The sequence below is a fragment of the Leptodactylus fuscus genome, chromosome 5 (assembly GCF_031893055.1).
Source record: "Leptodactylus fuscus isolate aLepFus1 chromosome 5, aLepFus1.hap2, whole genome shotgun sequence".
NCBI lineage: Eukaryota > Metazoa > Chordata > Amphibia > Anura > Leptodactylidae > Leptodactylus > Leptodactylus fuscus.
Window position 1 is genome coordinate 94,721,032 of NC_134269.1, and position 21,166 is coordinate 94,742,197.

Consider the following 21,166-nt stretch of genomic DNA (forward strand, 5'->3'; position numbering starts at 1 on the left):
TGGTTAGCCTTACAGCGCTGGAGTCATGGGTTCAAATCCCGCCAGGAACAGCATCTGCAAGGAGTTTGTATGTTCCCCATGTTTGCGTGGATTTTCCTCCCATACTACAAAGACATACTGATAGGAAAAAAAATAATGTACATTGTGATCCCTATATGGGGTTCACAATCTACATTAAAAAAAAAAAAAAAAGAAAAAGTATGATTCGAGCCATCATGGTCCTGATGAAACAAGCCAGCTCAAACTTTGTTCAGGTTCAGTGGGCAGAGACCCCTCGGAAGCCTTCTTTGCTCCTGGCTATGCTCTATCTAGTATCTTGGATACATTTTGTATACAAGATTTGCTTAAATCTGCTATACTTGCCCTTTATTCAGTGAAAGTTTTGGCTATTGTCTTCCTTTCTGATACATGTCAGATTAGTAACAGCATGCGCCAGGCTTGTCCTTTATCCCTTATAATATTTGCCTTAGTCGTGGAATCTCTGGTAGAGGCCATTTGCATAAATCCGTCAATCTCTGGTATCCCTGTAGGCATTACATCTCACAAAATAGGTCTACATTCAGACGATGTCACAAATCCACCTATTTCTGTTCCTGCCATCTAACAGACATTACATTACTTTGGGGTGATGTCTTATGTGATAAGGTGACAGGCAAAGTGCTGGAGTCCTGGTATATCTCCCCCAGATTCCTGACATGTGTGGTCCAGGGCGGATCTAGAATGAGCTACAGCCCAGGTTTGGGTCCTGAGGCTCATTACTGGGTTAGTTAAAGGGCTGCAGTTCCTGTAGTCTGGGGCAGAACCTGGGAGGAGATGTAGAGGCTTGCTTTGCCCTGACACACAAGAGACCCTGTGTTATTTTTGTTTTGGTTGTGTGGCTGGTAGTAAGACACACATATAGATAGTAACTTCTGTTAGTTAGTCGCTCAGTCGAGCAGGTTTTGTTTTCCCTTTTTGCCTGAAGTTAAGGCTGTATTTTATTTTTGTTTTCCCTGTGCTTGACGTAACACTTATTTATTTTGCTGATTTTTTTTTTTTTTTTTTTAAAATAAACCAGTTTTGCTGCATTGTGTTTGTGACTGTTTGGGTTCGTACCGCTGCTTCTACCAAGCTAACCTCCCCACACTTATTATAAAGACAATGCTGCTAAAGTCCCAAAAACAGAATGGTCTATCTGATAACTTCCCATACCAGTGGCAGGCCATCTGCTTTCCTATCTAGGCATATCCCTGACCAGCCCTAGCTATTCTCGGCTAACTATATCCCACTTCTTTCGAAGTTCTGCTCCTTACTGAATATATTTAACAACCTAACCCTTTCCTGGGGGCGATGAACACAGAGGATTCTGGACATAGAAATTCCAGTTACATAACATGAATTGAAAGGGGTTATATGTACAAACAGAAATTGTAGAGCAGACTGTGTCAGTGTGTAACCGCTGTTTCAGCGGTGTGGTTCTGTCATTTGTGTCTGATAGAGAGCACAGCACTAGTGTGAACCAGTATTTATATTACTAAGTCTGCTCTTATCATATTGGGCAGTGTGTACACTGCACAAACCAAAAGTTTTAAAGGAACCCCATCAACGCGAAGATCCGTACTCCCTCTGCAGGAGCTGTACAGATTGATATTCAGGTTTAGGGTATATTCACGTGGAGGAAAAGGTCGCAGAAACCTTTTCCGCCTTGTGAACATTCCACATGGCTAGCCGCGACAGGATGCCTGTGTTGCATCGGCATTCCGCTCCTGTTTTAGCCTGAATGAATGGGTCTAAACAGAAGCATGTCTCAAGCCGTGGCAAGATAGAGCATCTCGCTTCTGGTTTCCGCTAGCGGGGAAAAAAAGCGAGCAGCTCCCATTGAAGTCAAAGGGAGCCTTTTTCGCAGGCAGATTCCGTGTCAAAATCAGCCTGCAAAATACTCCGCGTGAACTAGCCCTTACAATTCTTCCAGTCTGACTTGTCATTTGTGCTATATGTTGCTGCAAAGCCTACAGTGCACTGAATTCAGCACAATATCAGTTTTGCCAGTACTTGGCCCGCTCCTCCCATAACAGTACAAGGCTATAGAAGTGTACCATCAGGGGGCCTTCCTTACAACCCAGCAATGACTGTGAGGCCGGGCCCTCTGACAGTGTGGTGATAACCAGAAACTAACAGCACCAATATCTCTGCACTGGAAAAACTAAGTGCACTATGACAGCTTTGCAGTGATATAATAAGACCAACCTTAGAGGTCACAAAAGGCCCTCCTTAAGTCTCTGCTCATTCTATGTTTAGGAATTGAGTGGGTGGTGCTTTCAGTGATTGTATGTGTTTGCACACACAGACATAGTTGTCAGTCACTGATCGGACCGCCCACAGGAAAAAGCATAGAATGAGCATAAATACATAAATGACAATTCATACTGAAAGCCATATGAGGGTTAGTTCACATCTGCGTTTGGTAATCCATTTGGGGAGTCTGCATGTGGACCCCCCGAACGGAATACCAAACGCACTGGCAACCAGTGTGCAGTGAAAGCACACAAACCCCATAGACTATAATGGGGTCCATGTGCTTTCCATGCAGACAGAAAAGTAGATCCATCAATCTGCACAGCTCTGCCTGAGGCAAGTGAGGAGCCCTCTACATGACCGCTGCAGCCAGACACATAACTGCTGAAGAGCAACAATAGATTTATGCAGGTTTGGCCAGGACATAGGCAGGTATGGCTTACTTTGTTGTTTTAATCACATTCCTTCCCTCCCTTAAATTTCACTTGTGGGCCAAAAAAAAAATCCTTTATATAAAACATTACGATGGAAAATACACCCCCAATAAAATGTATTTCCCAAAATAAAATGTATACTTGCAAAGTTTTCTTTAGTTAAATTGACTCTAGCTGTGAAACACAAAGCTCCACAATTCAACAAAGAAGAAGGCATACAACAGAGAAACAGTATGCCATTCACTGGCGTGTGTGGGCCGAGAGAACAGAGTTATTTTAACCTTCTTGTTCACACATTAATCTGCTCTACAACAGAGTCTTTCAAGACCTCCAAAAACTGTAAGAATAATGGAATAGCGACACTTTCAATAAGTGATGGAAGAACACTCATTCGGCTAATCGCCATCTCTAACACACATATGGCCAAGCGTGCATTTACTTTTAATGGGATGAGGGGAATAAGCTGTTGGACACCTGCAGCGACTGGTGGTGGACACTGAAGAGGAATTCCTCTTTATTTTCTGCAGTGTGAATTTATCATAAATTTCATCCACCTGCAGCAGTTTATTTACAGCTCCTAACTCACTGAGAATATTACTGCATTATTAGTTTTTGGAGAATTGATTCAATGCTGTTTTACATTTGAAGAGAGTTTTACAAACAGCACACAAATACACTCACCGGCCACTTTATTAGGTACACCTGTCCAACTGCTCGTTAACACTTAATTTCTAATCAGCCAATCACATGGCGGCAACTCAGTGCATTTAGGCATGTAGACATGGTCAAGACAATCTCCTGCAGTTCAAACCGAGCATCAGTATGGGGAAGAAAGGTGATTTGAGTGCCTTTGAACGTGGCATGGTTGTTGGTGCCAGAAGGGCTGGTCTGAGTATTTCAGAAACTGCTGATCTACTGGGATTTTCACGCACAACCATCTCTAGGGTTTACAGAGAATGGTCCGAAAAAGAAAAAACATCCAGTGAGCGGCAGTTCTGTGGGCGGAAATGCGTTGTTGATGCCAGAGGTCAGAGGAGAATGGCCAGACTGGTTCGAGCTGATAGAAAGGCAACAGTGACTCAAATAGCCACCCGTTACAACCAAGGTAGCCAGAAGAGCATCTCTGAACGCACAGTACGTCGAACTTTGAGGCAGATGGGCTACAGCAGCAGAAGACCACACCGGGTGCCACTCCTTTCAGCTAAGAACAGGAAACTGAGGCTACAATTTGCACAAGCTCATCGAAATTGGACAATTGAAGATTGGAAAAACATTGCCTGGTCTGATGAGTCTCGATTTCTGCTGCGACATTCGGATGGTAGGGTCAGAATTTGGCGTCAACAACATGAAAGCATGGATCCATCCTGCCTTGTATCAACGGTTCAGGCTGGTGGTGGTGGTGTCATGGTGTGGGGAATATTTTCTTGGCACTCTTTGGGCCCCTTGATACCAATTGAGCATCGTTGCAACGCCAAAGCCTACCTGAGTATTGTTGCTGACCATGTCCATCCCTTTATGACCACAATGTACCCAACATCTGATGGCTACTTTCAGCAGGATAATGCGCCATGTCATAAAGCTGGAATCATCTCAGACTGGTTTCTTGAACATGACAATGAGTTCACTGTACTCCAATGGCCTCCACAGTCACCAGATCTCAATCCAATAGAGCATCTTTGGGATGTGGTGGAACGGGAGATTCGCATCATGGATGTGCAGCCGACAAATCTGTGGCAACTGTGCGATGCCATCATGTCAATATGGACCAAAATCTCTGAGGAATGCTTCCAGCACCTTGTTGAATCTATGCCACGAAGAATTGAGGCAGTTCTGAAGGCAAAAGGGGGTCCAACCCGTTACTAGCATGGTGTACCTAATAAAGTGGCCGGTGAGTGTATATGTACAATAGACTAACAGTGACCAACCTGTATAGTAGGATAGAGGGCCCTACAATCTGTGAGAGGGAGGAAGAGACAGTAGGTGAGAGTAGGTGCTGTTCAGATAGTGGCAGTATGGTAATTGAAGGTTGTAGTCTTTCCTGAAGAGTTGAGATTTCAAAGTCCTCTTGAAGGTTGTTATTGTGGGGAGACAATCTTAAGTATCGTGGTAACAAGTTCCTGAGTATAGAGGATGTGTGGGAGAAATCTTGGAGGTGGTTATGTGAAAAGTAGATAGGAGCAAAGCGAAGAGGGGTTCTCAAGAGGATGAGAGATTATGTATGGGGAGATATCAGAACATTAGGTTAGATATGCATGGAGAGGACAGGTTGTATGTCAGCCAGCATAACTCTGTTCACATCTGTACCCTGTCTAAAGGAGTCTTCACACTGAGTTTATGCTCCGCTCATTCTGAACGTAAACTTGTTCAGAATCAGCGGCGTAAAAACAGATCCCATTGATTTCTATAGGTGCTGGCATACGCGCGTATCACATTGAAAGTAATAGGTATAAAAAAAATAAAACATAAAAAAAAAGCCTCCCATTGATTTCAATGGGTAACGCGCGTATGCCAACACCTATAGAAATCAATGGGATCTGTTTTTACGCCACTCATTCTGAACGCGTTTACGTTCAGAATGAGCGGAGCATAAACTCCGATTGAAGGCTTCCTAAGGGCAAGTTCACCCGGAATTTTTTGGTCAGGATTTTGAGGCTGTATCCGCCTCAAAATCCTGACCAAAAAGATGTCTCCCATTGAAATCAATGGGAGCCGCTCAGGTTTGCTCCGGCTCCCGGAAAAAGAAGCGACATGCTCATTCTTAAGGCCGTTTCACTTCACAATTCGGCCTGAAGACACTCCCTCCTCCAGACTAGGCCCATTCATTGGGCCTAATGTGGAGCGGAGTGTGTGGCTGGATGCTGGTGCAGTGCACTGGCTTTCAGTCGCGGATACCCGTTTTTTTGGTCCAGAACCTGAGGCAGCCTCCGCCTCAGGTTCCAGACCAAAAAACCCCGTTATTAACTTACCCTAAGAAGAAACGGTTACCGGAAAAAAAGACATGAACAGCTCCCGTTGATTTCAATGGAAGCAGTCTTTGTGGTCAGGATTTTGATGCGGATACGGACTCAAAATCCTGACCAAAAAAACTCCATCTGAACTTACCCTAAGTGTGCATTCACACGGAGGAAAATGGTGAGGAATTTGGTGTGGAATTTCAATGCTGAAAAAAAAAAAAAAGCCTCCCATGGACTTCAATGGGTTCCTTTTTCTGCAGCAGAAAAGTCTATGGGGCCCGTGTGTTTTCATTGCTCACCGCTATTTAATGCATTTGGTGTTCCATTTGGCTCTCCCCAAGCGGACTTGCCGAACGGAATACCGAACATAGATGTGAACCAGGCCTCAAAAATACACATGAATAAGCTCAGTGTCATTATTTTAAAAAACAGCTAATAAAAAAAGAAAAGCCATCACAAAGCCAGTCTTCAAAGCTGTGTGAATACGCCCTAAGCGTTCTCAAAAAAGGCATTTTTGCAGCATACACCCTGTGGATTTTTTAAGCTTTTTTTTTTTTTTTTTTAACTTTTGTGGGGGTAAAAATCAGAGGAAAATATTTTGTTTACTCACATATAATAAAATCTTTAGTATTTCAGACCCTTACAACCAACATTAAGATTAGAGGAGGACAAGTTGTTGTGTAACATATCTCTAGATACCAAACCTATTTTCATTGGGAGCCAACATCATGTGGCATATCACCTTGTAATCCTGGACACAAGCCAAACATAAGGCATTTCATCATCATCTGGACAACTTATTTTTACTTGAAGCATTGCAACAGGCATGTTCAAGCAGCAATGGCGTAGAAAGCAGGAGCACAGCAAGTACATTATGGTGCAGAGAATACAACAGACTAGGTATGACAGGATGGAGACCCTACAAACAGGAATGTTCTCTTTCACACAAGCTACTATTCTGCTCTGAGCTTTCCAGTAACATCCAGGAGAACAGCCAACACACACAGTGTTGTATACAACCGCAAAAACACATTAGAACAAGATTAGTAACAACAAGCGAAGATATGAAATATAGCAGTTCTGAGACAATGGCATCTAGTGCGCGGCCTCTCTGCAGATGACAGATTTGCATGAGGACAATTACCGTTATCTCTGGCCTAAATCTGGGCACAGTCATTTGCATTGTGTAGACAGAGGAGAGAAGAGATGTGAACATCAGCACTATTTATTACTGTCCCCCCACTCAGACATATTGGAATACATTTCCAGGTACTACATTTATAACACATACAATACGATTACAGTAAAACAAGAAAAGCCTTCAGACAGAGCTGAACTAGTTCACATCTGCATTTAGGGCTCCCACCCCATTGGGGTTTCAGCACAGCATACATTGCTATTCTTGTTGTCACTATCCTACACTGAACACATTATAAGTCAATTGTCAGTCACCATTTTAATTTGTTGTACGATGGATCTGTCACTGCACCATGGTTTCTGTTCTATATGGAAGTCAAGATGTTAGAGTGAAGCTTATGAGCTAGCAGACAATGTAATGGCCTGGTGGATCAAACATAGCATAGCACTGAATTTGAGTTTGATAGCATTCTCAATTTGAACATCCATGAAACTATAGGGCTCTGTTTATGACCTGACCTAAGCACACCACTGCATCTGCAGGGGGAGGGGTAACTGACCAGGAACTGGGGATCTCAAACAGTCAGACCGAGAGACACTGAATCATGAGCTGACTACCATAGACACAGAGGAGTCAGTGTAGCAGAATTTATTACCCTAGCCCTTATACCCCTTCAATATACACTGTGAATGGGTGCAATTTAATTAGGTCAAGGACCACAGCCCTCTAAGACTAACAGGGAGGAAACTTTGGCTATCAGCAGGAAGAGTTAACCCAGTGAAAGTCTAATTAACCCTTCGTAATCCGTCTATGCATAAACCCATGAATACCTGAATTGGGAATAGAAAGGGTTTTAAAGGAGAAGGGGTGGGTGACTATATACCTGCATAGAATAATACAGGAGAAAGATCGGGTATCCTGTATCAAGTGAATCTTTGTCCGAATGTTAAGTTTTTATTCACCTTAGGGACAAGTCCCATGTTTTTTATTTTTTATATAATAAAAGTTATGTTTTATTACTTGTTTGTTCAGGGTTACCCAAGTTATTCAAAGCCAATGGATATGACCACTAATGCAGAAACTTTCTATGGTCTGGTCAGCTATGATTGTCTTATTGTACCTGGGTCATCAGGCAGGGGCACTACATGTATCAGAAGATATCTCGGCCACAATAAGGACATCATAGCTGATTTTCTGACCTTAGAAAGGTCGTGCATTCATGGTCATATCCACTGGCAACCGATCAAGGCCACAAGACTGTGACCACAAGATATTTAGAGAAAATGTTTAAAACTCTGCAAAATATTTAATTACCTATATTTGCAAAAATGTTTAACTTTTAATGATCTACAAATTTAAAAATAAATATGTACATGGGAATACCCATTTAAAGGGGCTCTATCACTGGGAAAAGTCATTTTTAACTAATCACATGCTTGCATAGCCTTTAGAAATGTTATTTCACACTTACCTTTAGTATGTAGCTTGTCTCAGTGGTTTCTGAATAAGTCCGTTTTTATTCATATGCTAATGAGCTTTCAGCCAGTACAGGAAGTTCCCAGCAGCTTCCTCTCTTCTATTATCTCCTATGTGTGTGAGGCAAACAGGAAGCTGAGTCATCAGCAGCAGCAGCAGTCTCCCATAGAAAACAATAGGAGAGGTGTGCACGATGTATCGTGCACCAGTCTAATTAGCATATGAATAAAAACGGACTTATTCAGAAACCACTGAGGCAATCTATATACTAAAGGTAGGTGTGGACTAGCATTTCTAAAGGCTACACAAAGGTGTGATTAGTTAAAAATGACTTTTCCTAGTGATAGAGCCCCTTTAAACATGCTCATGCACAGAAAAGAATCAGTCTAATGTGTATGGGGACGTCTCAACCCCCCCCAATAGCACGTCTATCTCCACCTTCTTCAAGGAAATAAGGAAACACAGCATTAAGTGTCCATAATTCATTAACACGTATTGCAACATTATAGAAAGGATTGTAACCTATGTGCTAGAAATAAGTGAAAGCTAACGGTGCCGGGACATTCATTTGCACGTATGTAGTAAAACAGACAAGTCAGGAAAGCATCTTTTATGGCTACGTACTACCTGTGAATGAAGCCTACATGCTATAAGGTCAGTGTGTAGGCAAATGGGTCACTAACTAAAAAGTTACTTTTACTAAAATGAAGTAACTAATAGACCCCTTTGCCATTTATTTATCTAAAATATTTTTGTATTAGGAAACTGCTAGTGGTCAATTTTCTGTAATATTGAAAACTATAAAAGTGGGTTTCCGATATCCTGCATCATGGTGGTCAGCACTGGATAACGCTACATGAATGCAGGCCATAGCCGCACATGATGGTCTGGACATTGTTGCGGTGATTTCGTCCCTTATATACATGGATTGCCCATGGTGCCCAGATTTCCATATACCAGCTCCGGTCCAGCTCCACTTCTGTACTGTGCCTAACATGGGAAAGGGTTTCCTGCCTTTGCCCTCTATCATTGCTATATATGAAGGGGACTGTTTACATGTTCAGGTTTTCAGATGCAGTTTTTGAATCCAAATCTACAAACAGTTAAAAAGAAAACCTGTCTTTTAGGGCTCATTTACACAGGCACAGAGGGGGCGGATTATGGCGCGTAATCCATGACATAATCTACCTTCTCACAATGATGGTCTATGGAGACCGCCAGGTTACTTTTTTCCCGCTGACGACATGTTGTCGCTCATGGAGAAAAGAAGCAAGCTGCCCTTTCTTCAGGCGGATTCCGCAGCTCGTTGAGCCACGGCGTCCGCCTCGCGGCAGCAACCTCCAGGGTTGGCCCATTCATTTGAGCCTACTCCGGAGGGAGAAGCCGCAACAGTCGTGGCAGGCAGATTTTGGCCCAAGAGTGACGCGGCTCCCCGCGTCACTTTCTGTGCCAAAATCCACGCTTGAACTAATCCTTACACTTCTAATCTCCTATAGCTGGCTCCATATCCTGACCATATCCAGCCACCTTTTTAGCGGAAACCTAAACACTAAAAACAAAAGACGAGAAAAAAAAAAAAAAAAGTGGTTACTGTTGGAAACCTGCAGACCTCATAGACCAAAAAGGGTCTGCCAGGTTTATGCCCAAAAGGGTAGAAAAATGCAGAGACAGAGGTTCTGCTTGCAGGAATTCTCTCCACATTTTTAATGTGAAATGAAGAATGGGATCCCCAAGTGGAGACCGAGCATTAGTGTGTCCTAGCCTTAGGCATTAATGACTTAAGTATTACAGCTCCATACAATCTTCAAGCTGTAATATGGCACTAATAAAGTAATAACATGGCATGCTCCATCAGATTGTGAAGTCATTATCCCCTAGAATTATTGCTATGTGCTATAGAGTACCAGTCATAACAGAGCCAAACACACTGGGTACATTTCTACAGTTCTGCCAGGTTTTCTCATACAAGAATTTCTTCAGGGACGAGAGACCTCAAGTGTCATCAGGTGCCTTTATAGAGTCCATTTGCTCTGCATCCAGGTGTATAGTAAACAAGTCAAGCAATTCCTATGGAGTCTTTTTCACCTCCTGAGCAAAACAATTATTTTACTCTGTAGAGACAAGAAGACAAAGCGAAAGCAGCCAGAAGTTTCTGAAGTGTAAGGAGTTGTTGGCGGGTACATCTGCCCTTGCTTGCAGCATTCTAGGAGATATTCATAGTTTGTTCAATAATCCCAAAAAGGGATGAGGGCACAACAACCATGGTATATTGCCAACCTATACTGCAAAGTCTCATTACTTTTCTTGCTCCCCATGTTTGTTCAAAAGGAGAAATGGCAACATTTTACATGGCATTTACTCAATTGCGGCATCCTTAAAGCAATAATAACTCTGTACTATTTATTTTTATGTATTTATTATTTTTTGTTATATATCTCATAGATGTGAAGAGAACACATGTAACCCAACTGAAGAAACATGACAACTCTAATATGTGAACGCAGCAGTGACATTTACAGGTAATATCCCAGGACTATACTTCAATTCTTCACCCACCAAGACCATTTACATTTATAGTGGTTTGTCAGTCATGGAAGGAGATGGTCAATATCTGATCCCTCTGCAGCCTGATATCTACTGATCTAACAAAAAACCATTAACGTTATTACACAGCAGCACCTGAGATAATCCACAAAACACTATACCAATCCTTCATGCACAGCATCAGAGTGGTGAGGGGTAGATGAAAGAAACCCCAACACTGATAAGATAGTAACTGTTATATGTGCTATGGGGTTCATATTCAGCTGCCATTGGACATTTGTAGCTTATAATGGGAGAAAGTGATAAGAACAAACAAAAATAAAAAACACCACCATACAAGTCATATGACCAGTGACGCAGTTGCCCAACTCTAGCGGGCCATAGACATGAGACAGATGACATTTAGCTGACAACTATCTTTCCCAACTCTCCCAGGTGTCTACACCTAATACAAAAAGGTCCGAAAAGGTAAAGTTCGACCTGCCTGACATCTGTCCACAGAGATGAAACTGAAGAATCCCATGTTTTGGAGGCTAAAACTTGATCCTTCTAAAATATCCAGGATGCCACTCAAAGCCAGGACAGATAGAATACCACAAAATGTAGGAGCCATGTGACCGCAACCAACAAAGCTAGGCATCAGATGGGACATGATCCACAGATCATACAGTAAACACAGCGGGTACTGCCAGGGCACCTGGTGTCATAACCCTGTAGGCACATTTTACAAAGGGTCAACTTTTTTATTCCAGACATGATAATGCAGCAACGCTCCTTACAAGAGAAAAGCACAAAGCAGGCGTGTCATAGGATGGCATATCAGGAGTGATGTACCCACGGCGGGGTTGATAACCTGGATCATAGGTAATTATTAATGAAGAGACCAAGTTCCATCACTTAGCACACAGTCACTACTGTAACATACTGGCAGGATAACATCATCTATTACATAGGCTTGCAGCATGCCATACATGAAGGTGCACAGCTGTCTTATGGCGAGACCTGGGTGGGAAGGGAGGCCTCACTGGGTGTATTATTGGAGCATAACATGAAGCCCTTCTTCCCAGCATCAGCAGCTGTACCTGGCATCAGCACCACAACAATGCGGCCATATCCCTACAGCCCTCAGAACACACCCAAATACCTGCAGCTCTGTCCACAGGGACCGTTACCGGCGGCTGGATGACACAGATGTGACACTGACAGACCCGGGATGTCCGCCGCTGTCCGTGTACCTGGGTGACACACCTCAGTCTCCGTGTGACATGGCGTATCTCACCGGACACACACAGCCACAGCCCGGGAGGCTGTCAGGAGAAGCAGCGGTGTCACGGAGGAGCAGGCCCGCTGACTGTGAGCCGCAACGGTTCCACTTGTCAGAGGAAAGGGAGGAGACACGTAAACACACCCAGGAAAGGGCGGGAGTGGCAGCGTACACACGCCCGGCACTTCTACATTACATAACTGCGTGTGAGGGGCTTCACCCATCGGTGCCCGGTGTCATGTCATGGAGTTACCTCAGCATGTACCCAAAGTGTTTCCTCTGTTTTGCATCGTTTGCAATCCCATAGAATGACATTGATAACACAGTGACAAACTTAGCTCTGCTACAGCTGTGAACTGGCATACTGTCACTGTATATATGTGACTGGCATACTGTCACTCTATATATGTGACTGGCATACTGTCACTCTATATATGTCACTGGCATACTGTCACTGTATATATGTGACTGGCATACTGTCACTGTATATATGTGACTGGCATACTGTCACTGTATATATGTGACTGGCATACTGTCACTGTATATATGTGACTGGCATACTGTCACCGTATATATGTGACTGCCATACTGTCACCGTATATATGTGACTGTAATACTGTCACTGTATATATGTGACTGGTATACTGTCACTGTATATATGTGACTGGCATACTGTCACTGTATATATGTGACTGGCATACTGTCACTGTATATATGTGACTGGCATACTGTCACTGTATATATGTGACTGGCATACTGTCACTGTATATATGTGACTGGCATACTGTCACCGTATATATGTGACTGCCATACTGTCACCGTATATATGTGACTGTAATACTGTCACTGTATATATGTGACTGGCATACTGTCACTGTATATATGTGACTGGTATACTGTCACTGTATATATGTGACTGGTATACTGTCACTGTATATATGTGACTGGCATATTATCACTGTATATATGTGACTGGCAAACTGTCACTGTATATGTGACTGGCATACAAATCAAATCAAAAAAGCTTTATTTGGCACGTCCTAATAGATATTTGGCATTGCCAAAGCTAGTAGTGTGTGTGTGTGGGGGGGGGGTTTGGATTCGGGTGGGTGAGTGGTGGGTATGGGGGTGGGGGTGGTTTGGGGTATAACAGTCCATGGAGTCTCGTCTTCTTCTTAGTTGGTGACCGCTATATGGGGAGGTGGGGTGGGGCAGGGCGGTTGGTTTGGGATATAACAGTCCGTGGAGTCTCATCTTCCTCTTCGTTGGTGACTGCTACATGGGGGGGTGGGGGTGGGATGGGGCGGGTGTATTGGGATAAATATAACAGTCCGTGGAGTCTCATCTTCCTCTTATTTGGTGACAGCTGGACACGTATTGGGCAGCGATCTCCACAGTGGCCTCTTCTTCTCCTAGTAGAATGTAGAGTTTCCTCTTCTCGTCTGCAGATATGAAGTCTGGGATGTGGGCAGAGAGTCTTTGGTAGTAGACGGCCCTCACAGCTGAGTATTTGGTGCAGTGTAGCAGGAAGTAGGTCTCGTCTTCTAGGGCCCCCTGGTCACAGTGCTGGCACAGTCTGTTCTCCCGTGGCTTGTATGTCTGCCTGTATCGCCCCGTCTCTATCTCTAGGTTGTGGGTGCTCAGTCTGTACCGGCTCAGGGTCTGTCTGTGCTTGGGGTGGCGTATTCTCTCCAGGTAGGTGGCCATGGTGTAGTCCCTTTGTAGGGATTGGTACACGGTGAGTTTCTTGGAGTTATTTATTTCATTTCTCCATTCTTCAATGTACCGCTCTCTGTTTGCCTCTGTGGTCGCCTTTATTTCGGCCTTGGTTATCGTCTGTTGGCGTTTTTGGTTTGGTGGTTGGCTATTTGGTTGGTGAGTGTCTGGTTTGCTCCGGTGGCTTAGCCAAGCTTGGTGGTGGTAGGAGTCGGGCTTGCTCCCCTGGATGTGTGGATACTGTCACTGTATATATGTGACTGGCATACTGTCACTGTATATATGTGACTGGCATACTGTCACTGTATATATGTGACTGGCATATTGTCACTGTATATATGTGACTGGCATATTGTCACTGTATATATGTGACTGGCATACTGTCACTGTATATATGTGACTGGCATACTGTCACTGTATATATGTGACTGGCATACTATCACTGTATATATGTCACTGGCAGACTGTCACCGTATGTATGTGACTGGTATACTGTCACTGTATGTATGTGACTGGTATACTGTCACTGTATATACATGTATGTGACTGGCATACTGTCACTGTATATATGTGACTGGCATATTATCACGGTATGTCACAGAGCAAAGGTATACCTCCTTCCTCCGGAGGATATCTTGAATCAACAGGGACGCAAGAGGTCGGAAGACAGCAGCAATTTATTGTATTCCTCAAAGTTAGTAGCCGGCAGTGGTCACATCGACCGTAACAACAATAAGTCCACAGAAGTCACAATTCAATGATAGCTTTGGTTCCTTGGTCCTTTACTTGTTCCATGCTCTCTGCAGAGCTGTGCCCAGGCTGGCTAACTCATACTAACTGCTAACTACATACTATATACCAAACTGTAACATCCTATATCTGGGGGTGGGAAGGGCTGAGTCACAGATCCTTCCCCCCTCACCTATACCAAGGAGAGCAGACTCCATCTCCTTTGGACAATGCACCGTCCAACATCTTCTTGGAGACACCAATCAGATTATCTCCACCCATTGTCCACACTGGTCTTCACTAGTTAGAGGTATTTGCATACAATGTGCTAACACACTAGACCCTAATCAGCTAACTACACATTGATGTATACAACAGGTTAGAGAATACATTCCACACAAAATATATATTACACATTGCCTGTAGTATAGACTCTAAACATCCCGCAACACTGTATATATGTGACTGGCATACTGTCACTGTATATATGTGACTGGCATACTGTCACTGTATATATGTCACTGGCATACTGTTAAGTGGGGCAAAAAAGTATTTAGTCAGTCACCAATAGTGCAAGTTCCACCACTTAAAAAGATGAGAGGCGTCTGTAATTTACATCATAGGTAGACCTCAACTATGAGAGACAAAATGAGAAAACAAATCCAGAAAATCACATTGTCTGATTTTGTAAGAATTTATTTGCAAATTATTAGAGATGAGCGAACACTAAAATGTTCGAGGTTCGAAATTCGATTCGAACAGCCACTCACTGTTCGAGTGTTCGAACGGGTTTCGAACCCAATTATAGTCTATGGGGAACATATACTCGTTAAGGGGGAAACCCAAATCCGTGTCTGGAGGGTCACCAAGTCCACTATGACACCCCAGGAAATGATACCAACACCCTGGAATGACACAGGGACAGCAGGGGAAGCATGTCTGGGGGCATAAAAGTCACTTTATTTCATGGAAATCCCTGTCAGCTAACTTTTCCCCATAGGAATGCATTGGACAGCGCTGATTGGCCAGAGTACGGAATTCGACCAATCAGCGCTGGCTCTGCTGGAGGAGGCGGAGTCTAAGATTGCTCCACACCAGTCTCCATTCAGGTCCGACCTTAGACTCCGCCTTCTCCGGCAGAGCCAGCGCTGATTGGCCGAAGGCTGGCCAATGCATTCCTACGGGTATGCAGAGACTTAGCAGTGCTGAGCCAGTTCTGCTCAACTACACCATGTGCCGGTCAGCCCATCTGATATAGCAGAGCCGAGTGTGCACACTCGGCTCTGCTACATCAGATGTAGCAGAGCCGAGGGTGCACTGGAACCCCTGTGCAAACTCAGCTCACGCTAATAGAATGCATTGGCCAGCGCTGATTGGCCAATGCATTCTATTAGCCCGATGAAGTAGAGCTGAATGTGTGTGCTTAGCTCAACTACTCCACCAGCGTAGTTGAGCTAAGCACACACATTCAGCTCTACTTCATCGGGCTAATAGAATGCATTGGCCAGCGCTGATTGTCCAGAGTACGGAATTCGACCAATCAGCGCTGGCTCTGCTGGAGGAGGCGGAGTCTAAGATCGCTCCACACCAGTCTCCATTCAGGTCCGACCTTAGACTCCGCCTCCTCCGGCAGAGCCAGCGCTGATTGGCCGAAGGCTGGCCAATGCATTCCTATGGGTATGCAGAGACGAGTGTGCATAAGGGTTCCAGTGCACCCTCGGCTCTGCTACATCTGATGTAGCAGAGCCGAGTGTGGACACTCGGCTCTGCTATATCAGATGGGCTGACCGGCACACGGTGTAGTTGAGCAGAACTGGCTCAGCACTGCTAAGTCTCTGCATACCCATAGGAATGCATTGGCCAGCCTTCGGCCAATCAGCGCTGGCTCTGCCGGAGGAGGCGGAGTCTAAGGTCGGACCTGAATGGAGACTGGTGTGGAGCGATCTTAGACTCTGCCTCCTCCAGCAGAGCCAGCGCTGATTGGTCGAATTCCGTACTCTGGCCAATCAGCGCTGTCCAATACATTCCTATGGGGAAAAGTTTATGTCACAAAAATCACAATTACACACCCGATAGAGCCCCAAAAAGTTATTTTTAATAACATTCCTACCTAAATAAAGGTTATCCCTAGCTATCCCTGCCTGTACAGCTATCCCTGTCTCTTAGTCACAAAGTTCACATTCTCATATGACCCGGATTTGAAATCCACTATTCGTCTAAAATGGAGGTCACCTGATTTCGGCAGCCAATGACTTTTTCCGATTTTTTTTCGATGCCTCCGGTGTCGTAGTTCCTGTCCCACCTCCCCTGCGCTGTTATTGGTGCAAAAAAAGCGCCAGGGAAGGTGGGAGGGGAATCGAATTTTTTTGGAGTTTGCCACGTGATGTTCGATTCGAATCGAACACCTCGAACAGCCTGATATCCGATCGAACATGTGTTCGATAGAACACTGTTCACTCATCTCTACAAATTATGGTGGAAAATAAGTATTTGGTCAGTAACAAAATTTCATCTCAATACTTTGTTATATATCCTTTGTTGGCAGAGGTCAAGTCTTCACAAGGTTGGCACACACTGTTGTTGGTATGTTGGCCCATTCCTCCATGCAGATCTCCTCTAGAGCAGTGATGTTTTGGGGCTGTCGCTTGGCAACACGGACTTTCAACTCCCTCCAAAGGTTTTCTATAAGGTTGAGATCTGGAGACTGGCTAGGCCACTCCAGGACCTTGAAATGCTTCTTACAAAGCCACTCCTTCATTGCCCTGGCGGTGTGCTTTGGATCATTGTCATGTTGAAAGACCCAGCCACGTTTCATCTTCAATGCCCTTGCTGATGGAAGGAGGTTTGCACTCAAAATCTCACGATACATGGCCCCATTCATTCTTTCATGTACCCAGATCAGTCGTCCTGTCCCCTTTGCAGAGAAACAGCCCCAAAGCATGATGTTTCCACCCCCATGCTTTACAGTAGGTATGGTGTTTGATGGATGCAACTCAGTATTCTTTTTCCTCCAAACACGAAAAGTTGTGTTTCTACCAAACAGTTCCAGTTTGGATTCATCAGACCATAGGACATTCTCCCAAAACTCTTCTGGATCATCCAAATGCTCTCTAGCAAACTTCAGACGGGCCCGGACATGTACTGGCTTAAGCAGTGGGACACGTCTGGCACTGCAGGATCTGAGTCCCTGGCGGCGTAGTGTGTTACTGATGGTAGGCTTTGTTACATTGGTCCCTGCTCTCTGCAGTTCATTCACTAGGTCCCCCCGTGTGGTTCTGGGATTTTTGCTCACCGTTCTTGTGATCAATTTGACCCCACGGGGTGAGATTTTGCGTGGAGCCCCAGATAGAGGGAGATTAACAGTGGTCTTGTATGTCTTCCATTTTCTAATTATTGCTCCCACAGTTGATTTCTTCAATCCAAGCTGGTTGCCTATTGCAGATTCAGTCTTCCCAGCCTGGTGCAGGGCTACAATTTTGTTTCTGGTGTCCTTTGACAGCTCTTTGGTCTTCACCATAGTGGAGTTTGGAGTCTGACTGTTTGAGGGTGTGCACAGGTGTCTTTTTATACTGACAACAAGTTTAAACAGGTGCCATTACTACAGGTAATGAGTGGAGGAAAGAGGAGACTCTTAAAGAAGTTACAGGTCTGTGAGAGCCAGAAATCTTGATTGTTTGTAAGTGACCAAATACTTATTTTCCACCATAATTTGCAAATAAATTCTTACAAAATCAGACAATGTGATTTTCTAGATTTGTTTTCTCATTTTGTCTCTCATAATTGAGGTCTACCTATGATGTAAATTACAGACGCCTCTCATCTTTTTAAGTGGTGGAACTTGCACTATTGGTGACTGACTAAATACTTTTTTGCCCCACTGTATATGTGACTGGCATACTGTCACTGTATATATGTGACTGGCATACTGTCACTCTATATATGTCACTGGCATACTGTTACTGTATATATGTGACTGGCATACTGTCACTGTATATATGTGACTGGCATACTGTCACTGTATATATGTGACTGGCATACTGTCACTGTATATATGTGACTGGCATATTATCACTGTATATATGTGACTGGCATACTGTCACTGTATATATGTGACTGGCATACTGTCACTCTATATATGTCACTGGCATACTGTTACTGTATATATGTCACTGGCATACTGTCACTGTATATATGTGACTGGCATACTGTCACTGTATATATGTGACTGGCATACTGTCACTGTATATATGTGACTGGCATATTATCACTGTATATATGTGACTGGCATACTGTCACTGTATATATGTGACTGGCATACTATTACTGTATACAATATATGTCACTGACATACTGGCACTGTATATATGTGACTGGCATACTGTCACTGTATATATGTCACTAGCATACTGTCACTGTATATATGTGACTGGCATATTATCACTGTATATATGTGACCGGCATACTGTCACTGTATATATGTGACTGTCATACTGTTACTGTGTATGTGACTGGCATACTGTCACTGTATATATGTGATTGGCATACTGTCACTGTATATATGTGACTGGCAGACTGTCACTGTATGTTTGTGACTGGCATACTTTTCTACATTTGTTTTCTCATTTTGTCTCTCATAATTGAGGTCTACCTATGATGTAAATTACAGACGCCTCTCATCTTTTTAAGTGGTGGAACTTGCACTATTGGTGACTGACTAAATACTTTTTTGCCCCACTGTATATGTGACTGGCATACTGTCACTGTATATATGTGACTGGCATACTGTCATTGTATATGTCACTGGCATACTGTCACGGACATACTGTCCTGGGCTAGTTTAGAAAAAAAAAAAAATCGGGAAATTGCCACGGCTGCTGCCCCTTACGAAAGTGCCGCCTCACGCGGCCACCTCGCCTCATTAGAGGTGTGGCCGAGTCTCAAGGTAGAGAGACCAAAAACTCATCAGCAAGTCTGCAGATTGCCCATAAAGGGAATGTGTTCCATAAGAGCGATTTTAATTTTTATGACGCAATGCTGTTCTATGATTGAATATGACGACATGGCTGACTGACTCTCACAGTCAATCTCCACACACACCTATATGGTGGTCTCTCCTCAAGGAGTGACGATCTCCCCCTAACCCTGTCTAAGCCTCTCACCTCTACCAGGTTAGTCTTCTCTACACCGGGCTGACGAGATGCAATAACATGGAAACGGCCGTCCTTGGTTGAGAGACTATACCTGGTAATAATCCCAGCATAATTGCAAAACAAAGGCCTCTTGGAAGGTCGAGCATGATGTTAAAGGGAGCAGCCTTTATTGGGCCATATCACTGAGATTCTGTCTTCCTAATTACATCAGGGAAGACAGGCTTGCACATTCCAATGAGCGCCCTCTATTGGTTTGCAACACTGAGGCACCTGACTTCCTAATTACATCATGGAAGACAGATTTGCATATTCTTCCCATGGTCCCTTGCAAAGTGGAGTGCTAAAGGCTTAATAAGTCTCCACACACCTATATGGTGGTCTCTCCCCAAGGAATGACGATATCCCCTTAACCCTGACTCTCATACTGTAATGCATGAAAGCACCAAAGACCAAAACATTAGAATGCAGAAGCTCAGGTTGGGATTAAAACCATAAAGTGTGTTTGAGGATGAAATATCTGATTGGAAATGGTAATGCCCGGTTCATACATGCTGATGTGTTCTGTCTGTAAGGGTTCTCATGAGGACCCCTACGGACGGAACACAAGCACAACTGCAAGCGCTGAACAGTTCAAGCGCACGGGCCCCATGTGCTTGCCGCGCACTGCCCGCACGAATACATGGATACGTCATGTAATTGGTTTAGACACTATAGGGCAGATATATTAAAATGGTTAAAACCAAAACTTTCTTACTTGCCCATACCAATCACAATGCAGCTTTCATTTGCCCGGAGCAGAAAACAATATGAAAGTGGCACTGTGATGGAATGCTACTGCAAACCAAGACAGTTTTGCTTTTAGGCAATGAAAAGAAAAGAGGCACCGAGCCGACCAATGTGTAGTAGTAGGTATGAGAACAAGGTCAGCAGACAAAATTAGGCCACTCACCTGACAGGGTTGTAAAGGATACAACAACCCTGATAGCATAAAAGGCAAATGATGGAAGCAGGTTTAGGCAGCAGCTGGTCACACGCCAAACGACGTCAGGGAATACCAGTTAAAGACCATCCTCCATCGATACAGGATGAGAAGACCGCGCTCACCCAGGGACCAACACAATCTTTATTAGCACAACGCGTTTCGAGCTGAAAAGCTCTTTGTCAAGTGCACAGAATTAACCTTAAAACACAAACATAAACAACTAAAATAACAAGTACAAAAAAAAAAAACAGTACAAAAAAGTGAAACATTAACACAGTAACAAACACCAATATAAAATGGCATGTAATCACAGCCACTAGATCCATGTCTAGTGCCCCTAATGATAACAGTGGCTTTTAAAGGTTCCAAAACCACATTGAATACAAAGTGACATCATGCAAGAAAACATTGCCAGATTCAGTTTGAATTGTTCAGTAGAACAAAGATAGCTGCATAACAGTAGAAACCAAACTTAACCATCAAAGACGGAAGATAAAGGTATGCA

General features: G+C 43.8%; 1 protein-coding gene across 6 annotated transcripts in view; it reads right to left on the bottom strand.

Moving 5' to 3' along the window:
- The window catches only part of HERC1 (HECT and RLD domain containing E3 ubiquitin protein ligase family member 1), an 87,399-nt gene extending 75,198 nt beyond the window's left edge, over positions 1 to 12,201 (bottom strand). For all 6 annotated transcript variants that reach the window (XM_075273787.1, XM_075273784.1, XM_075273789.1 and 3 more), the window contains exon 1: positions 11,965 to 12,201. The gene's annotated coding sequence lies outside the window, so the exon portion shown is untranslated. The remainder of the gene's footprint in view (positions 1 to 11,964) is intronic.
- Between the last annotated feature and the right edge of the window lie 8,965 nt (positions 12,202 to 21,166).